This window comes from Erythrolamprus reginae, chromosome 1 (genome assembly GCF_031021105.1).
Source record: "Erythrolamprus reginae isolate rEryReg1 chromosome 1, rEryReg1.hap1, whole genome shotgun sequence".
Lineage (NCBI taxonomy): Eukaryota > Metazoa > Chordata > Lepidosauria > Squamata > Dipsadidae > Erythrolamprus > Erythrolamprus reginae.
This window is the reverse complement of record NC_091950.1, coordinates 30791172-30811395: the sequence shown is the minus strand read 5'-3', so window position 1 is coordinate 30811395 and position 20224 is coordinate 30791172.

Genomic DNA, 20224 nt, shown 5'->3' with positions numbered 1-20224 from the left:
TGTTCCTTTTTCTTGGCAATCACTTGTTCTTTGCTTACTCGATAACATAATAATAGACTTATATACTTCTCCACAGAATTCCCTGAGTGTTTTACAATATCCTCATCATGCCCCCCAAAATCTGTGACCTCATTTTACAAACCTCGGAAGGATGGAAGGTTGAGCCAACCTTGAGCCTGGTCAAGATCAAAATCTGGGCTGCGGGCATAGTTTTCCTGCAATATTGAATTCTAACCACTGCACCACCAGGACATCTCACTCCAACATCTCTAAGCAGAGGTGGTGGTCCGTTGTTCAGGTCTATGACAATTTGCCACAACCAATCAACCACGACCAACTTGCCACAGCCATCTCATCACAGGACAACTCGCAGTGGGACAAGAGTTACACTAATATCAAAGAAATGATGAAATGTAGACCTCACCTATAAAAAGATATTGATAAAATCGAACGGGTCCAAAGACGGGCTACAAAAATGGTGGAAGGCCTTAATTAAGCATAAAACTTATCAGGAAAGACTTAATGAACTCAATCTGTATAGTCTGGAGGACAGAAGGAAAAGGGGGGACATGATCGAGATATTTCAATATGAAAAAGGGTTAAATAAGGTTCAGGAGGGAAATGTTTTTAATAGGAAAGTGAACACAAGAACAAGGGAGTACAATCTGAGGTTAGTTGGGGGAAAGATCAGAAGCAAAGTGAGAAAATATTATTTTACTGAAACACTAGCAGATGCTTTGAACAAACCTCCAGCAGACGTGGTTGGTAAATCCACTGTAACTGTGGATTAAACATGCCTGGGATAAACATATATGCATCCTAAGATAAAATACAGGAAATAGTATAAGGGCAGACTAGATGGACCATGAGGTCTTTTTCTGCCGTCAGTCTTCTATGTTTCTATGTTTCTAAATAGAATCATTAAAGGAAGGACGCAAAAGGGGGGAGGGACAAAATGAAATGTGAATAGCAAAAATTAAAATAATTTTAATTGTACTTTAAATAATTAAATAAAATTGTTAAATTGTCCTGCAGTGAGTTCTCTTGTGGTGAGTTGGCCGTGGAGAGTTTGACCACTGCAACTTGGCTGTGGTGAGTTGGCTGTGATGATTTAATTTAATCTAATTTAATTTAAAATCTAATCTAATCTAATCCAATTATAAGATTTATAAACTGCCCAACTCCATGACCATGGTGTGTTGGCTGGGATGAATCGGTCATCAGGGGATTGCCACACTATTGGTCACACTATTTTCCAGGGCACCAGAGAGCCAGACCGGGAGCAACAGATGGAAACTGACCAAGGAGAGATTCAACCTGGAAATAAGAACTTTCTGAAAGTCAGAGTGATCAACCAGTGGAACAGCCTGCCCGCAGAGGTTGTGAACGCCCCATCACCTGACACATTCAAAAGAAAATTGGACTGCCATCTGGTTGGGGTAGTATAGGGTTGCCTGCTTGAGCAGGGGTTGGACATGATGACCTGCAAGGTCCCTTTCAACTCTAATAGTAAATGAAATAAATAAATAAATTGACTGTGGCAAGTTGTACCATTCCCCACTTACTCTACCTTTTAGCCAACACTTCAGCAGGTGAGAAAGCCCTGCTTTGTAAAACTTGTAGACTTGCCTAATTCCACATCTATTCTGTTTGATAGTTCAATGGGTGTATTGAGAACTGTCAGTTTTCTCAGCTTCTCAGCCCTAACCTAACAATTACTTTCACAGATCATCAGCTCCAATCACTTCTAGTCATTACTTAACTGAGCTGAACTCAGCAGGAGGAGCTAAACCTGTTGCTTATTAAACAGAAAGACCCTTCAGGGCATTGTCATGCTGTTTCCCTGTAGGGAGTTGAGATTTCCCTCTTGAAAGCTCCTGGAGCAAAGAAAAGGGCAATAACTAAGGAAATAAAATATTCCTTAGGCAGTGAATAATTCACACATTTTAAAAAAAGAAGAAGAAGAAAGAGTGGTGACCCTGACATTTCTAATTCCATGTCCCCTTATTCTAATTCAAATGAGATTTCGCTTTTTAAAATGCCATCTAAATTTCATGGGTTTCATAATGGACAAAATACTGGACATTTCTTCTTCTCTCAACTACAAGCTGGGGGTCCTCCAGCTTTTCTTCTAAAGTGTAATTGTATAAGTATTGTGGAGTTTTTAAAAATCAGTTTGTTGTTCCAAATGTTGTCTTCCTATTTGTATGGTAGGAGATAATAGAGCCCTTCATTCCTCAACTCGAAACAGAATATCCTACGAAAATAGACTAACAATCCTGGGCCTCGAAAGCCTAGAGCTATGGTGCCTAAAACACGATTTGAGTATTGCCCACAAGATCATATGCTGCAACACCCTACCGGTCAATGACTACTTCAGCTTCAACCGCAACAACACAAGAGCACGTAACAGATTCAAACTTAATACGAACCGCTCCAAGCCTGACTGTAAAAATATGATTTCAACAATCAAGTTATTGAAGCGTGGAACTCATTGCCAGACTCAATAGTGTCAACCCCTAACCCCCAACATTTCTCCCTTAGACTCTCCACGATTGACTTCTCCAGGTTCCTAAGAGGCCAGTAAGGGGCGTACATAAGTGCACTGGTGTGCCTTTCGTCCCCTGTCCAATAGTCTTTCCTTTCTCTCACTTATCATATATATTTTCTTTCTTTCATATACCCTCTCCTCTAAGTTCACTTTACCTTTATATATATTACTACATGTCTATTTGCTGGAGAGACGGAGTAACGACACGGACACCAGAGCTGGATTTAAAATTGGGTCATTTTTATTAACATAAATTTGCATAATTTATTCAAATACTTTTGCATAAATTAGCATAAACAACTATGACCCGGAACTGGACCTGCAGGGTCAAACAAATACTTCCGGGGCGGAAATGACGTATGCCAGCAAACATTCCTGGGCAACTCATGGGCGTATCTCGATGCAAGGTCCAGGTGAGGGCCAGGCCGTCACCTGTGACCTTTTCTGCCATGCTGTGCATGAGGGGGGTCCCACCGGCTAACCCGAATCGGGGAATTAAAGGTGTAGGACCCAAAGACAGGTTCCCCCCAGCTGCTCAGGCAGAAACTCCCTCCATGAGCTTGCGGAGAACCTGTCAATCATCCCCAAAGATGCCCAAGGGAGAACGCGCGGTTGCTAAACCACCCAATTTTCCGCCCCTAACCTGCCTACCCAAATGACCAAAGGTAAGCCAATTAACCTAATTAATGCAAGCACCCCCGAACCGCACATCCATCCCCCCAGTGTGGAATGGGCGAAAAAACAGCTCAGCTAAGAGGCAGAACTGCAAAAAATTCCCATTCGGCCCCCTAAGGGCGACCCCGAAGCACACTGCAAAATAGTGGAGGGCGGGCGGGTGTCTGCTCAGTAGCTCGGTACCGGGCGAAAAGGAAGAGCCTCGGGCCTGCTCGCCCTTATATAGGGCAAGCAGGCCCCGCCCGGACCAATCAGGGCCATGGCCAATCAGGCCCTGATCTCCCGAGCGAAGTCTCGCATCGCGAGACTTCGCCCGGGATCCAAAATGGCGGCCGCCATGAGGGACCGTGTCTCCCGGTCCCTCCAGCAAAGCCTGCCTGCCGGGTAAGTCCGGCGCTGCCCTTGCTGGAGAGACGGAGTAACGACACGGACACCAGAGCTGGATTTAAAATTGGGTCATTTTTATTAACATAAATTTGCATAATTTATTCAAATACTTTTGCATAAATTAGCATAAACAACTATGACCCGGAACTGGACCTGCAGGGTCAAACAAATACTTCCGGGGCGGAAATGACGTATGCCAGCAAACATTCCTGGGCAACTCATGGGCGTATCTCGATGCAAGGTCCAGGTGAGGGCCAGGCCGTCACCTGTGACCTTTTCTGCCATGCTGTGCATGAGGGGGGTCCCACCGGCTAACCCGAATCGGGGAATTAAAGGTGTAGGACCCAAAGACAGGTTCCCCCCAGCTGCTCAGGCAGAAACTCCCTCCATGAGCTTGCGGAGAACCTGTCAATCATCCCCAAAGATGCCCAAGGGAGAACGCGCGGTTGCTAAACCACCCAATTTTCCGCCCCTAACCTGCCACAGGAGCGGGGGTCAGATCTCTATCTTGGCCCCCCGACTCCCCCCTCTAGCTGCGCCAGCTCACGCAGAGACCGCTGCAGGTCCTGTAAGAAGATGGCGTTCCCCTGGTCAGACAGGTGAACGCCATCATCACGGTAGAGCCATGGCTTATCTATTGATATAAGGGGATGAGGTATTACCACTCCACCCAATTCTCTAACCGTTTTACCCATAGCCCTATTCACCCGCCGCCTAGCCCGGTGAATGGCCCTAAGGGAAGAGGCATCCCTCCACACAAGCCTAGGTAATATTTCTGACCACACCACTTGCGTGGTGGGCCAGACCTCACAAAGCCTTCGCAGGTCTTCGCGTGCCTGGATGAGCAGCGCCAGGCCTCCCAGTATGCACAGGTCATTGCCACCTAAGTGCAATACCAGCCACCTGGGTGCGGCCACAGGACGCTGCCCACCCAGACCCCTTTGGGCGCGACTCCAGGAGCCGCCCCCTATATTGCCGGGCGCAGCCACAGAATGCTGACCGCCCAGCAACGCCGGTAGGAGACCCTCCCACCGCATACCTCTCCGGCCCATCCAGGTAACGTTGACCCACCGCCCCAGGGACAGGTGGGTCCCGATGGCGCTCCTGGCTGCCGCGCGGCCGGCCCAGAAAATCATGCTGTGGCCACACAGCAGCGCCGTCGGTTTCGTGTTAGCCTGGGGACCTGCAAGAGGACACAGACACAGAGAGGTTACCTAGCCTAAGCCCTGCCTGGGATCCTCAGCGGGCCTAACATAACCCAAATATGCCGCTGACCGCCAGCGGCCGATCTCCCGAATCCGATGGGCCGGGAAACCAGAAAGTGCCGCGCTAGTGGCGGCGCCGATACGGAACGAATGCGTTCCATAACCGGCGGGATCCATGCCCACCTGGGCCATCGCCCTAGATACTAAAGCCCAGAATTGGAAACGGGTCAGAGGGGTACCATCACAATGCCTAAACGGGTACCCCGGACCTGACCCCCTCATACCACAATAAAGCTGTAGGGCGGCCACCGGACACACCGACTGGTCGGTGGCCGCACTAAGGTGTAAGGTAACCCCTCTGCGTAGCTGATCCGTTTTTGACCTCCTCACTACAAGGGACACCCCCCCTTGTCTAAAGGCCAGATCAGCGAACTGGAAAGCCCGGAGCGAAGTGTCAGCCTGAGACGAAGCCATGGCCTCGCTGACCCGAAGGGCCCCAAAGAACATGACACAAGCCGCTGCCCTAAAAAGACGGGCCTCGTACAATGAGGAACACAGACTGCCAAAAACCACGTTGATTAAAGACAGCTGCTCCACCGTCAGAGCCTGGCGAGTGTCACCTGGGGCCCCCGCTTGCTCCCTAAGCCAGCCCTCCAGCATCTTCCGGATGCGAAAGTCACCCGAAAGATCAGCAAACCCCCCCGCCTTGGACAGAAAGGCGAGGCCGGCTAACCGGGACCGGATCGTCCTAACTGACAGGCCACGCTGCCTGAGTTGGACGCAAAACTCGGCCAAGTGCTCTACAGGGACAGGCCAACTAAGCTGGTAACCCCTGCCCTGCCTAAACTCCCCAAACTCCTTACCTGCACGCTGGTATGCCCTGAGGGTGCCGGGCGCTACAGACAAGGAGATTGCCCGGGATGCCTCGCCTCTCCACCACTCTGGATCCCTCCCAGACTCCAGAGGTGGCTGGGGAACGCTTCTGGCAATTCTCGGGCCCACGGGGCCAGGGTCCGAAACCTGGACAACTGACCACGGGACAAGGCATCAGCAACCCCGTTATCTAACCCGGGGACATGCTTAGCCAAAAACAATGCGTTTAGAGACAAGGACCTGTGCACAAAATGGCGGACAAGCCGCATGACCCTGTCGCTCTTCGAGGACAGGGCATTCACCACATGGACAACCGCTAGGTTGTCACACCAAAAGTGCACGGTCTTGTCCCTAAACTGCTCCCCCCAAAGCTCTAAGGCCACTATTAAGGGGAAGAGCTCCAAGAACGTCAGGTCCTTAACCAACGAAGAGGCACTCCATTCCGGAGGCCATGCCGACCAGCACCACTGGTCACCTAACACTACCCCAAAACCACAAGTCCCCGCGGCGTCAGAGCAGAGCTGCAACTCAGCTTCCAACAGAAGCTCGTGCCTCCAGAAAGACAACCCGTTGAATCTATCCAAAAAATCCCGCCATACGCCGAGGTCAGCCCTGACCCCAGCGCAAAGGCGGGTACGATGATGGGGCAAACGGAGCCCCTTCATCGCATCATACAACCTCCTGGAAAAAGCCCTTCCAGGAACAACTACCCGACAGGCAAAATTAAGAATGCCTGCCAATTCCTGGAGCTGCCGTAGGGTCACCTTCCGGCAGCCCAGGACCTCATCAAGCTTCCGCTTAATCTTAACCAACTTCTCCAGGGGCAATCTAGAAGATTGCTCCTCCGAATCCAATTCAATACCCAGAAAGGTAATCCTGGTGGCGGGGCCTTCGGTCTTCTCAGAGGCTAACGGCACCCCTAACTGAGCACAAAGGGCTTCGAAGTCCCGCATTAAAGCAAAACATTGCTCTGAATGCGCAGGCCCCGCCAACAGGAAATCATCAAGGTAGTGAACGACCGTACCCAGACCACTTTGCCTCCTGAGCGCCCACTCCAAGAAGGTGCTAAAACTCTCAAAAAGAGAGCACGAGACAGAGCACCCCATGGGCAAAGCTCTGTCCACGTAATAGCCCCCCTCGAAATGGAAGCCCAACAGCTCAAAGCCGTCTGGGTGTATGGGGAGGAGCCGGAATGCCGACTTAATGTCGCATTTACCCATAAGGGCTCCCACCCCACACTTCCTAACCATAGTCACGGCTGCATCAAAGGATGCATACCGGACTGAACACAACTCGTCAGGAATGAAATCATTCACTGACTCCCCTTTTGGAAAAGACAAATGGTGAATCAACCTAAATTCACCACTCGCCTTTTTGGGGACCACACCTAAGGGGGACACACGAAGATTCGGGAAGGGCGGCTCCGAGAAGGGCCCCAGGACCCTGCCTTCGGCAACCTCCTTCCCAATCTTCTCCCTAACAATGTCTTCATGACCAACAACCGACCTAAGGTTGTCAGACATGAAGGCCTTCCTAACACCCTGGTAAGGGATCCTAAATCCCTCTGAAAAACCTAGCAAGAGAGCGGCCGCTCTCGAGCGAGGGTGGTAGTCGCCCAACCAACCCTCGAGCACCCCTAAATTAATTGGGCTGGGCCCCTTTTCCCCCAGAAGGTGGGGGAGGCTTTGGGGGACCCGAGCCTTTCTTTTCAATCCCCTTCTTGGGGCGGGGGCACACGGCTGCGGAATGGTTTCCCCCACAACTTCCGCAGGCGTGACGAAACCTGCAAATGGGGCGAAAACACGCCCCCTTTGCAGCGAACTCATGACATATTAAAGAGGCCCCTTTACTAACGGCACCCGCCACGGCCTTGGCCGGCGCGGGCGTCGCAGGCTCCTCTTCCATAAAGTGACCGCTATCGGTCCTATCACAGCCCTCCTTCCCTGACATATGAGTGGCCTGGAACCACAGGTCCGGAACCACCATATCCCAAGGCAAGTAGGGGTCATGGGCAATACGCATACGGAAACCCTTGTCGTAGTGCCTCCATATGGTGCCCCCATACTCAAAATGGGCCCTCGCTATCAGGTCGATGTACTTCAGCAAGGCAGCGGCCCTCCCCGGCTGCCTCTGAATGACCACCGACGCAAAGGTCAGAAAGGCATACAGCCACGAGCTGAAGCATTTCGTGACCTTTGTCTTTTTCACCTTCTCCCCCGGGACCACCTCCTTATCCTGTTTAGGGACCTCCCTGTTCAAGATGGAGAACAAATCAACGTACTCCCCCCGCCAGATTGCCTCCTTAACTGACGGGTGCAGATGGTACCCTAAAGGTGTGGCGGGCAACCCGCAAGGGATGGCCCCAGGCTTGATGCTGGCGAACGGGTCCCACACCGTGGTGGCCCCCGAGCCCAGCACCCCAAGCCCCGGTGGATACATGAATGGGACCGGTGGCATAATGGCCGGTGGAGGAGGAATCCAACCCCCCATCCCCGCCCCAGGTGGGACAGGTACCCCCAGCGCCCCCACTGGCGGAGCTGGCGGGGACCAGACCTGACCACAGGTGCCTGCAGCAGCCCCCGTGAAGCTGGTGCCACCCCCCAAAGCTGGCGGGATAAACCCGGGACCCTGGATGGGCAGGAGCGGAGATGTGCCTGCATGTGGTGCAACCTCACCTGCCCCGTAAGGGGTAGAAGCCATCCACGGTGGGCCCATCCTGGTTGGGCCCTGGAACGATGACCATTGCCCAGGCTGGGCCATCTGTCCAGCATGGCCCGTCTGCCCGGTGCTGCCCGCCTGTCCGGTGCCCGCCATCTGTACTTCGTGGGCCACTTGCCCAGCTGGGGCCGACTCCTCTTCGGGGTCTGCGCCCCAAGCTGCGGTGGCAGCCGAGGAAAGCCCCTCCGGGCCTGCCCCCGACCGCCACCTCTCCAACTCGTCGAGCCGCTCCAGGACCCTGGCCCAGGAGAGAGAAGGAGACACCTCGGGTTGAGGGACTGTGGGCATAAACCCTACCACCCCCCCAACCGGGATCCCCCCCGGGGGCCCTTCTGCCGCCGCCCGAGCCCGGGCAGACAGCCTAGCAGCCCTCCTAGGCCGCACCACAGGTTGGGCCGGGAGGGCCTTAGCTGGCCGCTTTTTAGGGGCCATACCACTGAAATCTATTTTTTACACAAGAAGGAATAGGGCGGGACCAAGCCCTCCCCAAACGGGCCCTGCACCTCCTGAACAAGGCCTGCCCTAACAGCAGGCCTCAGTAGTGCAAACCCTTCCAATGGGCAACAAGGCCCGATACTAGGCCTTTATCCCAGGCCTACAATCCCCCCAGCGACCCCCGCGGGCCCGCGAGGCCACCAGAAGGCAGCACCCCCCTCCCTACTACAAAGGACAATGAGGCTCCAAACCGGAGCGGAGCCCAGCCGATGCTGGCTCCGCTAATGCTGAGAAAAGGCTTTCCGCCCCACCACAGGCCTCAAAATGGCGCCTCGCACGAGGTCGCCACACAAAATGGCCGCCGGAGCAGAACGATCGAGTGTCTGCTCAGTAGCTCGGTACCGGGCGAAAAGGAAGAGCCTCGGGCCTGCTCGCCCTTATATAGGGCAAGCAGGCCCCGCCCGGACCAATCAGGGCCATGGCCAATCAGGCCCTGATCTCCCGAGCGAAGTCTCGCATCGCGAGACTTCGCCCGGGATCCAAAATGGCGGCCGCCATGAGGGACCGTGTCTCCCGGTCCCTCCAGCAAAGCCTGCCTGCCGGGTAAGTCCGGCGCTGCCCTTTTCTTCCTATGTATTTGTGTATTGGACAAATGAATGAATAAGTAAGTAAGTAAGTAAGTAAGTAAGTAAGTAAGTAAGTAAGTAAGTAAGTAAGTAAGTAAATAAATAAATAAATAGTGCCTGTGGCTAAGAAAAAGTGAACCAATTCAATTCATTGCATGTAGACCTTGCTTAAAAAACTTCCCTAATGACTTTAGAGACTATTTTAACTTACAACGCACTGAAAAAAGTAACTTACAACCAGTCCTTGATTTTAAAACCATCACAACATATTCACAGTCACATGATCAAGATTCTAGCATCATGTTGTATCTTACAGGTGTTTACAACTGTTGCAACATCCTCCAATCACATATTCCTCGATTTCTGACAAGCAGAGAAGCCAGCAGTAAAATAGCAAGTCACAGTTATATAATGTCTTATTTAATGATCCACAGTGACTTATTTAATGACTGAATGGGAAGAGACATTAATAGCCCACCACAATTCTGTGATTTTTCACTCAGCAATCATGTTGCTTAGCAACAGAGTTGCTGGTCTCAATTTTGACTGCTAAGTGAGGACTACCTCTTGTAATTTAAGGATCCCTCAGACTCATAGAAAAATCAATAAAAGTCCACTGATCTCAAAAAAATGCTCTTTTCTATATAATGTGGTGCTTTGCACAAGCTTCTTTCAAAAGCATGTTTATTTCCTTTTTAGTAGGCCTGGCTGTTTGAGTCTGAAAAATATAGCACACAGTATAACTTTTATCTCATTCTTTGTGTCCTAGCCTTTAATGGAATGAACTTAATATATTTGAAATGACTTCTATTTGCTTGAAAATAGATCTAGGTTAGGTAAACCACTCCAATCTGTAATTATTGTTGTGAATTAACACCATCAGGCTCTGGAAAACACACAAGGCATCTGTGTAACTTTGAAACAACCAGCCTCTGTGAACTTATTAACTCCTTTGCTTAGCTGTTATTAATATCTGTTGACTGAATTCAGGAATGTTCTGAATTTATGAAATAAATTTATGAAATAAAATCTTTGAAGACATATAATATATTTTACAACTATTCTTCAATCCATTGGCAGAATATAAATTTTGAGGCAATGATAATGGGGAGCAATTTTACTATTTCATACATCGGTAAATAATTTTTTAGTGAATGGTCCCACTGTCTGTTTTGAGTGGGTAACTATAATTAAGCTGGAATGGAGACGGAGTTGTAAGTTGTCTAAACCAAGAATTTCAAGTCTGGCGGAGTAAGGTATTTTGTTCTGAGAAGAGGAGTGAAGGACTCTTCTTGTGAAATATTTCTGGACTCTCTCAATTGTGTTGATGTCAGATATGCAACGTGGGTTCCATACAGGTGAGCTGTATTCTAGGATTGGTCTGACAAATGTTTTGTAAGCTTTTGTTAGCAGTTCAAAATTACCAGAGAAAAAGCTGTGAAGGATTAGGTTAACAACTCTTTAAATGAACTGCTCTAAATTGAGGATTACTTGTATTGTAGAAATACTGTAGGCTGAGCTCCTGATCTGTTTCTTTCTGAAAAGTCCAGTAGCTACCCTAGTGTTTTATTTTGCTTTTTTTATAAGAATAACCTTTTAGAATTTGTAACTTCAGGGGTCCTAGAAATGGCTTCTTTCAGATGGCCTCCTAACCAAATCATATTATTCAAAGCCCTCTTCTTTCAAATAATCTCTCTCCTACTATTATTCTCACTTCATCTGCCCTACTTTACTTATTTATTTGTTTTATTAGTTTATACAGTCAGCCTATCTATCACAGATCTTATTTCATTTCTAATGTTTTGATGATCAAACTTCACAGGGACAGCAGTAATTGTCCCTGCAGTTGTTTTTATTTAATTGTCTGATCATTCTGGTTTATTGTTATTGTCCTATTGTAGTTTTATGATGCCATGGTTAAGTTTTGTAATTTAATAGATGTAAATTGGCAGAATATCTCATTGTGCAAAATCCATACTGTAGTCAGGAAGGCCCAGTAGACAAAGTTGGCACAGTGTATAGCGTAATTCTCACTCCTTTGCCAACTTTGAGAAAGACTCTCTCTCTCTCTCTCTCTCTCTCTCTCTCTCTCTCTCTCTCTCTGTGTGTGTGTGTGTGTGTGTGGATGTAGGTCTTGACATATTCAGGTCTTTTTCTGTGTAAGGTTGATAGACTCCTGGTGACGTTTTGACGAAGTCCCACTCGTCATCTTCAAGCTGTTGTCTTCAGCTTTGTGATTGGGCGAACAAAGCCAAAGACAACAGCCTGAAAATTATGAGTGGGACCTCATCGGAAATGTCACCAGGAGTCTATCAACCTTACATGGAAAAAGACCCAAATATGCCAAGACCTACATACCTACACCCATGAAAATCTATATAGGAGGAGCATAAAGCTTCCTTTTTGCCTCTCAGTCCCACCAGGGGTCATATTCCAAGACAGATATTTTTTTTTATAGCTGACAACTACAATCTATAAGTGTAACCTACTTTTCCTGATAATGAAAAGGAAGGGTACGGCTGGCTGATGAAAGCAAATAAGCTCAAAATAGAAAGAGTAGAAGATGACCAGCCAAAAGGTTGATTCTATTCTAATTGTCCATTGGACATTGTTGCAGAAGAGTCCCTTCAATTCCAATTTATAGTTACTACTCTCTGTAGCTATTTTGTGCTGAGTGACAAGGCTGCCTATTCCTTCTGAAGTGTCTGTACCTGGTGAACTATTCTTCTCCCTTTCTGGGTCTCATTTCACATAGTTCATTGATGGAATGTTGAAATGAACTTTTAAAAAAGAATTAAAACCAACTATTTTCCTGGCTCCCCTTCTAGCTCCTGTGACAGGAAGACTGACAAAAATGTTGTGATTTCTTTTTCTTTTACAGCTCCACCAATGGATACATCAGAAGGAAAGGTGCCACCTACAAGGGGAAGTCAACAAGTTTGCTTTCAGAACATCTGCAATTGGGATGAAAACAGATGGTGATCATGATCTTGTTAAGATATTCAAGAACTCAGGGAGCCATATTAAGAAGGTCCACCAATCAATAGGCATAGCAACTAAGTCAGCCAATGGGAACTAACCACTTCTGAGTCTGTGCAGAGAATCAAAACTTAAGCTTAAGGATGGGTGTGGCTCAGACTCCACTCTGCTCTCTGTCTTCTTTGTCCTCTGTCCACTCTGAAGTAGAAGTTGCTTGTGTTTTAAGTTTTAACTGTTGCCAAATTGAAGAAACACTCTGCTAATGGTATGGTAAATATACATATTACTACGTTTATAAAGAATTTAATAAATCCAGCTGAATCATCCTCTGTGTGTGCTTCTGGAAATTAATTTTCTGCAATAAATTCTGATAAACCATACAATTGAAGAATGCAATTTAGACTGCCGTCTTGATTTTTTTGAATTACATCTGACCAATATAATTATTTATCAATGGAAACTACCATATTTTTCAGAATATATTTGGGGGAGGAAAATAGGAAAAAAAATCATCCTACCAGGTATTCATCTGGCTAGCATCCTAAGTCTATTCAGTTTAGCCCATTATTGTTTCCCCTGGTTAGGGCTGAAAAATCCTTTTTCAAAGGGAGTAGGAATGAAAACAAGCCTGCAAAGCGTTAGGGCAGGAAAAATTGCTTTGGAGGAAGTAGGAACAAAAAGATTGTTAGCACCAGGTTAGGCCTATTTCAAAAGCCTTTTTCAGAGGGAGCAGAAATGAAAACAACCATGCAAAGTCTTAGGGCTGAAAAAAAAAAACCTTCTTCGGAGGGAGTAGGAAGTCTGGAAGATAGTTAGCACCTAGTTAAGGTTGGAAAAAATAGCTTCAAAAAAGCTACATTCGGAGTATAAAACACACCCAAATTTTCAGCCTCTTTTAGGGAGGAAAAAGGTGCATTTTATACTCTGAAAAATATGGTATATGTAGTAGTCTTATTCTCTGTGTGTGTTTGCACACACGCACACCAGTCTTGGCTCCTGGTGACTATTTGGACTAACCCTGCATTTTTCACGGCAGATTTTTAGAATCTTGGTTCACCATTACCTGCTTTGTAGGGCTAAAAAGAGTGCCTAGAACTCATGCTGTCCTGGTTCATAGCCTGTTACCTTAACCACCTCGTCAATCTGGGTCTTGTAATAGCCATTTTAGCAATGTAACATTTCATGTCTTTGTATTGAGATACAGTGAAAAATAATCAAACACACCTTTGAGAAATTAATACTCACTACCACCACTACAATTTAAGTTCTCAGCTAATGACTTAGTTAGTAATGCTAATTTAAAGTACATTAAGTGAAGAATTTCCAGAGCCCAGAAGGTATGTAAAAACTCCTTTTGACAGTACAGAAATAGACCAAAGAATTTCTTACACTGAATGGAATTATATCAATAGCTTCAACATTGTTTCTGCAAAAAAATGCACGCATATCAGAATACAGGAATGAATATATAGAGGGACAGAGGGAGAGAAAGATGGCTATGGATAAGGATAGGGATAGAGACAGGGGGGAATGAATTCATGAAGCAGAATTTATTTTTGATATTTGAATCATTCATATGCCAGATTGCAAACCCATTTTACCTGTAAAGATCAAGCAGCTTCTTCTGCTTTAATCTTAGTAATAGTGTGGTTTTCTGGACTGAAGAGAACACACTTTTAAACAGTATTTTCCTTTGTCTTTTCTACTCCTTCCAATGTTATTATTATTATTTTTAAGAAATGGAAATTTGTTATTTGTTCTCGTTGGCACCAAACCAGTTCCTGTCTCTTTTTCTCAACATAAAATAACATGAAAATTCTCAACATAAAACAACATGAAAATTCCAGAATTCCCTCCTCTCACGAGGATATAAATGATACATTTTTTGTTATTTGGGTTGTTTTTTTGTATTTTTGTACTTTGTAAATGTATGTATGTTTAATTTGTTTATTGATTGATTGATTGTTAGAGTTGAAAGGGACCATGAAGGCCATCAAGTTCAACCCCCTGCCCAAGCAGGAACCCAGTCAAGTGGCAGTTCAATCTTCTCTTAAAAATGTCCAGAGTGTTGGAGTTCACAACGTCCGCTGGTAGGTTGTTCCATTGATTGATCGCTCTGACCATCAGGAAGTTCCTCCTTATCACCATGTTGAATCTCTCCTTGGTCAGCTTCCAGCCATTGTTCCTCGTCCGGCCCTCAGGTGCCCTGAAGAATAAAGTGATCCCCTCCTCACTGTGACATCCCCTCGTATACTTGTAGACTGCTATCATGTCCGCTCTGGCCCTCCTTTTCTCTAGGCTATCCATGCTCAGTTCCCTCAGTCTCTCTTAGTAAGTCTTCGTTTCCAGTCCCTTAATCATCTTGGTTGCTCTTTTTTGCACCTTCTCCAGAGTTTCAATGTCTCTTTTGAAGTGTGGTGACCAGAACTGAATACATTACTCCAGGTGTGGTCGGACCAGGGTGTAGTAGAGTGGTATTAAGACTTCCCGGGTCTTGGAGTGTATTCACCTGTTGATGCAGCTTAGGATTGTGTTGGCTTTTTTAGCTGCTGCTGCACATTGTTGGCTCATGTTTAGTTGATTGTCCACCAAGACTCCGAGGTCTCTTTCGCAGTCGCTACTCCTAAGAGGGGTGTCTCCCAGGTTGTATGTGTGTCCAGGGTTTTTTCTGCATAGGTTAAGGACTTTGCTCTTGTCGATGTTAAACATTTTGTTGGTGTGGGCCCACTGTGTTAGTCTGTCTAGGTCTTTCTGTAATTTGAGCCTAGGGTATTGGCTACTCCTGCCAGCTTGGTGTCGTATGGGTCAAATGGGTCGCGACCCACATGTTGAGAACCACTGCTTTACGGCTTACAAGAGTCTCAAGGACTGAAAAAAAATGTGCTCTTGTTAGTCTTTTATAAATCAGAAAGATTACCTTGGCTTATGCTTGGAATACTACAAATATACCAGTTCCAATGCAGACATATGTCCTTTGTCATTCTCATACTGTTGCAAATAGAAACACAGAAGTGACCCCATTCTGTGCTTACCTAGAGAGCTGTAATTGTTCAATGAAAAGACACGGGTATTTCCATATAAGGAAACACTTCTGAGCTTTGACCCATGGTGAAAAATATCTCTTGAAAAGCTGAGAAAATAATCCCCACAGCTAGAGATGATTTATTATAATCTTCATTTTTTACAAACATGGCTAAAGGTGTTAAAAGAGAAATTCCTTGAAGATTTTCAGGGTGGAAAGGGGTTATTAATCTTGCAATGCATTTATTGATAAGAAAATGGGAGAAGGGCACTTCACCTTCCAACCTGTAATTTAGTCTCTGAAAAAAATACTTTCTTTTTTAATGTGTCCTGAGTTTGTCAGAGAGCTAGTCCTCTGAAGGCAATTTATATTGGCTTCAGCAGATGGCAGCATGTGGCTGATCTCGGTTGGCCTTGAAATTATCTGGCTAGAAGATTGATCAGAGACAACTGGGGATTAGTACAGGTAGTCCTTGATTTACGACTGCAATTGAGCCCAAAATTTCTGTTGCTAAGCGAGACAGTTAAAGAGCTTTGCCCCAGTTTATGACTTTTCTTGTCACAGTTGTTAAGTGAGTCACTGCAGTTGTTAAGGTAGTAAGTTGGTTGTTAAGTGAATCTGATCCCCCCCCAATTGACTGCATCACAGAAGGTCGCAAAAGGGGTCCGTATGACCCTGGGACAGTGCAGCCATAAGTGGGAAAAAGAGTCCTGAGTCACTTTTTTCAGTACTGTTGTAACTTTCAAGGCTCACTAAATGAATTGTTGTAACTTGAGGACTGTGTGTAGACTATGCTGGGAAATATAGAAAACATAGTGAAATATGGCAATGGGAAATAAGATGTTTACTGTTGCTAAGAAAACTCATGGAGCAAATCACCAGGAGACTTGAAGGAAACTATAACCTACTTTTAATATTATCACTCAACATAGTCTTTAAAGGATAGGAGGGGTACAGTAATAATTTGACACATTTTTGATTGATTGATTGATTGATTGGTTGGTTGGTTGGTTGGTTGGTTGGTTTATTTACTTACTTACTTACTTACTTACTTACTTACTTACTTACTTACTTATTTATATTTACTTATTTATATATATTTATTTCATTGGATTTGTATGCCGCCCCTCTCCGAGGACTCAGGGTGGCTCACAATATATATAAAGAGACAATAGTAAAATCAACCCAATTAATACATAAAAACAATCCTTTAAATACTACTTTCAAAACTTTCATTAACTTTCATTCAACAATCGTACTAAAAACATTCGTTGGTCAGGGGGAAAATCTAAGGAACCCCAGGCCTGGCGACAAAGATGTGTTTTTAGGCTCTTTCAGAAGGCAAGGAGGGTGGGGGCAGTGCGAATCTCCAGTGGGACCTAATTCCAGAGGGCCGAGGCCCCTACAGAGAAGGCTCTTCCCCTAAGTCCTGCCATCCAGCATTGTTTGGTCGATGGGACCCTAAAGAGACCCACACATGAATCCACTCTGGGATTCATGCGGCAGAAGGCGGTCTTGGAGATAGTCTGGTCCAATGCCATGTAGGGCTTTATAAGTCATAACCAACACTTTGAATTGTGTCTGGAAACAGATCGACAGCCAATGCAGTCTGCGGAGTGATGACAAGATATGGGCATGTTTTGGAAGGCTGCATTTTGGATGATCTGAAGTTTCAGAACACTCTTCAAAGGTAGCCCCATGTAGAGAGCATTGCAGTAGTCAAACCTCAAGGTGATGAGGGCATGAGTGATTGTGAGCAGTGTCTCCCTATCCAAATAGGGCCGCAACTGGTGCACCAGGTGGACCTAGGCAAATGCTCCCCTCACCATAGCTGACAGATGGTGTTCTAAAGTCAGCTGTGGATCGAGGAGGATGCCCAAGTTGCGAACACTCTCTGAGGGGGTCAATAATGTCCCCCTGAGTGATGGATGGACAGATGGACATGTCCTTGGGAGGCAGTACCCACTGCCACTCCATCTTGTCTGGATTGAGTCTGAGCCTGTTGGCACCCACCCAATCCCTGACAGCCTCCAGACACCAGCACATCACTTCCACTGCTTCACTGAGTGGACACGGGGTGGAGATTTACAGCTGAATATCATCAGTGTACTAGTGGTAACTCATCCCGTGCCAACAGATAATCTCACCCAGCGGTTTCATGTAGATATTAAAAAGCAGGGGGGAAAGGACTGATCCCTGAGGAACCCCACAAGGTAGGGACCTAGGAGTCGACCTCTGACCTCCCTCTAACATCAACTGTGACCGACCAGAGAGGTAGAAGGAGAACCACCACAAAATGGTTCCTCCCACTCTCAATCTCTCCAGTCGGCGCAGAAGGATACCATGATCGATGCTATTGATGGTATCGATGATATCAAAAGTCGCTGAGAGGTCAAGAAGCACCAGGACAGAGGATAAACCCCTGTCCTGGGCCCACCCGAGATCATCATTTTATTTTGAAATGGGCCCTGATATTCCAATCTTTGCCCTGCATATACTCTATTTTCTTTCCATCAGGGAATAGAAGTGGGAAATATTTCTTCACCCAGAGGGTCGTTGGTTTATGGAATTCACTTCCAGAAGAGGTCATGACTGCTGTCACCCTTGATAGCTTCAAGGCAGGATTAGACAGATTCATGGATGCCAAGTGTATCGGTGGATATTGAAACAGATGTCCATGTGTTGCCTCTATGTTTGTTGAGGCAGGCAGGAGTCCCTTGAGTACCATTTGTTGGGGGTCCGGGGAAAGGGAGGGTCTTGCCTTCTCTTTCTGCTCAAGATCCCCATGGACAATTGGTGGGCCACTGTGTGACACAGAATGCTGAACTTGATGGGCTTTGGCCTGATTCAACATGGCTCTTCTTATGTTCTTATGGTTGAGAAGACAACAGTGAGAGCAATCAACAAGTGTAACCGTTTGCCTGAGGATGTTGTGAGAGATCCAACACTTGAGACTTTCAAGAGGAGATTTGTCTGAAATGCTGTACGGACTCCTGCTTGAGTGGTGGGTTGGACTAGATGACCTACAAGGTCCCTTCCAACTCTAGTGGTAATCTAATTTAATCAGGCATATAAACTTACATGCAGCAAGATGAGCTGTCCATGTTCAGCTGGCCAAGCTGAACGTGAAAAAAAGAATGCTTGAGTATTTGTTTGTTCACTAAGAGTATAAAAACATTCAATATTAGATAATAGGATGGATACACCGAATCTTGGAAATGTAATTCTGTGTTTGGAAGATAGTTGTAAGCCGCCCTGAATCTTCAGAGAAGGGTGGCCTAGAAATCAAAATAATAAATAAATGGAAGAAACAGAATGGGTTTCATTTAGATTAGCTACCAGTTAGATTGCTCTTCTGTGATGATGTCTGGGTTGGTGGGCAGAGCCTCCCTCCGCCACTGTTCCTATTGGTTTGCCCGAACTGGGGCAAACGGGTAGCAACCCACCCTGGATAATATGATGAACAGATGTAAACATATTACTAAATGATTTTGATCAAATCATTGTCTTTCAACTTGATCTACTGTCCAGGGTAGTTATAACGATGCAATGATAATGTGCATATGTGGGTGTTGTGTACTATCTAGACTGCTGTGAGCTCCTGAAAAACAGCCAGCATCAAGATGAATAAATTAATACATGCCTATTTCCCCTGCTGCTGATTTATTCTGCTTCCCCAAAACCCCTGCTAGATTTTTATTTTGTATTTTGATACTGTATATGGATGCACAAACATACATGCCCATACAATGGAATCTCATTTCACTGGATGTTAATGAAGGAGACATCCCATATGCACATTAGTTGCTGTTTTCAAGTCAGTCCATGTAATTTTCTTGGCCATATTTTTGGGAAATACAGTGGTATCTCTACTTAAGAATGCCTCTACTTAAGAACTTTTCTAGATAAGAACCGGGTGTTCAAGATTTTTTTTGCCTCTTCTTAAGAACCATTTTCTACTTAAGAACCCGAGCCCGGAAAAATTTCCTAGGAAATTTGAGAGCGGCACGAAGGCCCGGCCAGTTTCCTAACATTCCCCCTGGGTTTCTCTCTCTGGCGGAGTGTATGGGAGGCAGCCTCGTGCCGGGTGTATGGGAAGTACGTGCTCCTCCTCGCTGCCTCAGAGTTCCTCTTTTTTTTAAGCCTTAAAGTTTTGGATTTTTTTTAATTCCCTTCACTTCCCCTTCTTCCTTCAGCTGTGACTGTCCTCCTCTCCTTCTTCCTTTCCCTCCTCCCACCCAAATTCTGAGTTTTTATTTCTTTCCTAATGGTTTTGCATGCATTGTTTGCTTTTACTTTGATTCCTATGGGGAAAATTGCTTCTACTTACAAACGTTTCTACTTAAGAACCTGGTCATGGAACAAATTAAGTTATTAAGTAGAAGTACCAATATAGTTTGCCATTGTCTTCTTCCAAGGGGAATGGAGTGAGTGCGTGACTGGCTTAAACTCGATGGTGTTTTTTTCAAAAGGCAACTGGACTTTATGTTTCCTTGAAGATTCTTGGATGGGAAGTGAAAAGTCTTCATGGAAAAACAGAAGAAAATCCAGCAGCCTTTTGAAAAAGCAACTTTGGGCCAACCATGACCTACATTGACTAGAAAAAGCCAACGCAGTAACTTTAAGCCAGTCAAATGTTTATGGAGTAACATTTAACTGGCTTAAAGTTACTCAGCTGGTTTTTGCCTAGAACCCAATGTCCTGGTTTCCAACCCAGTGCCTTTAACCACTATATCAAACTGATTCTCATAGT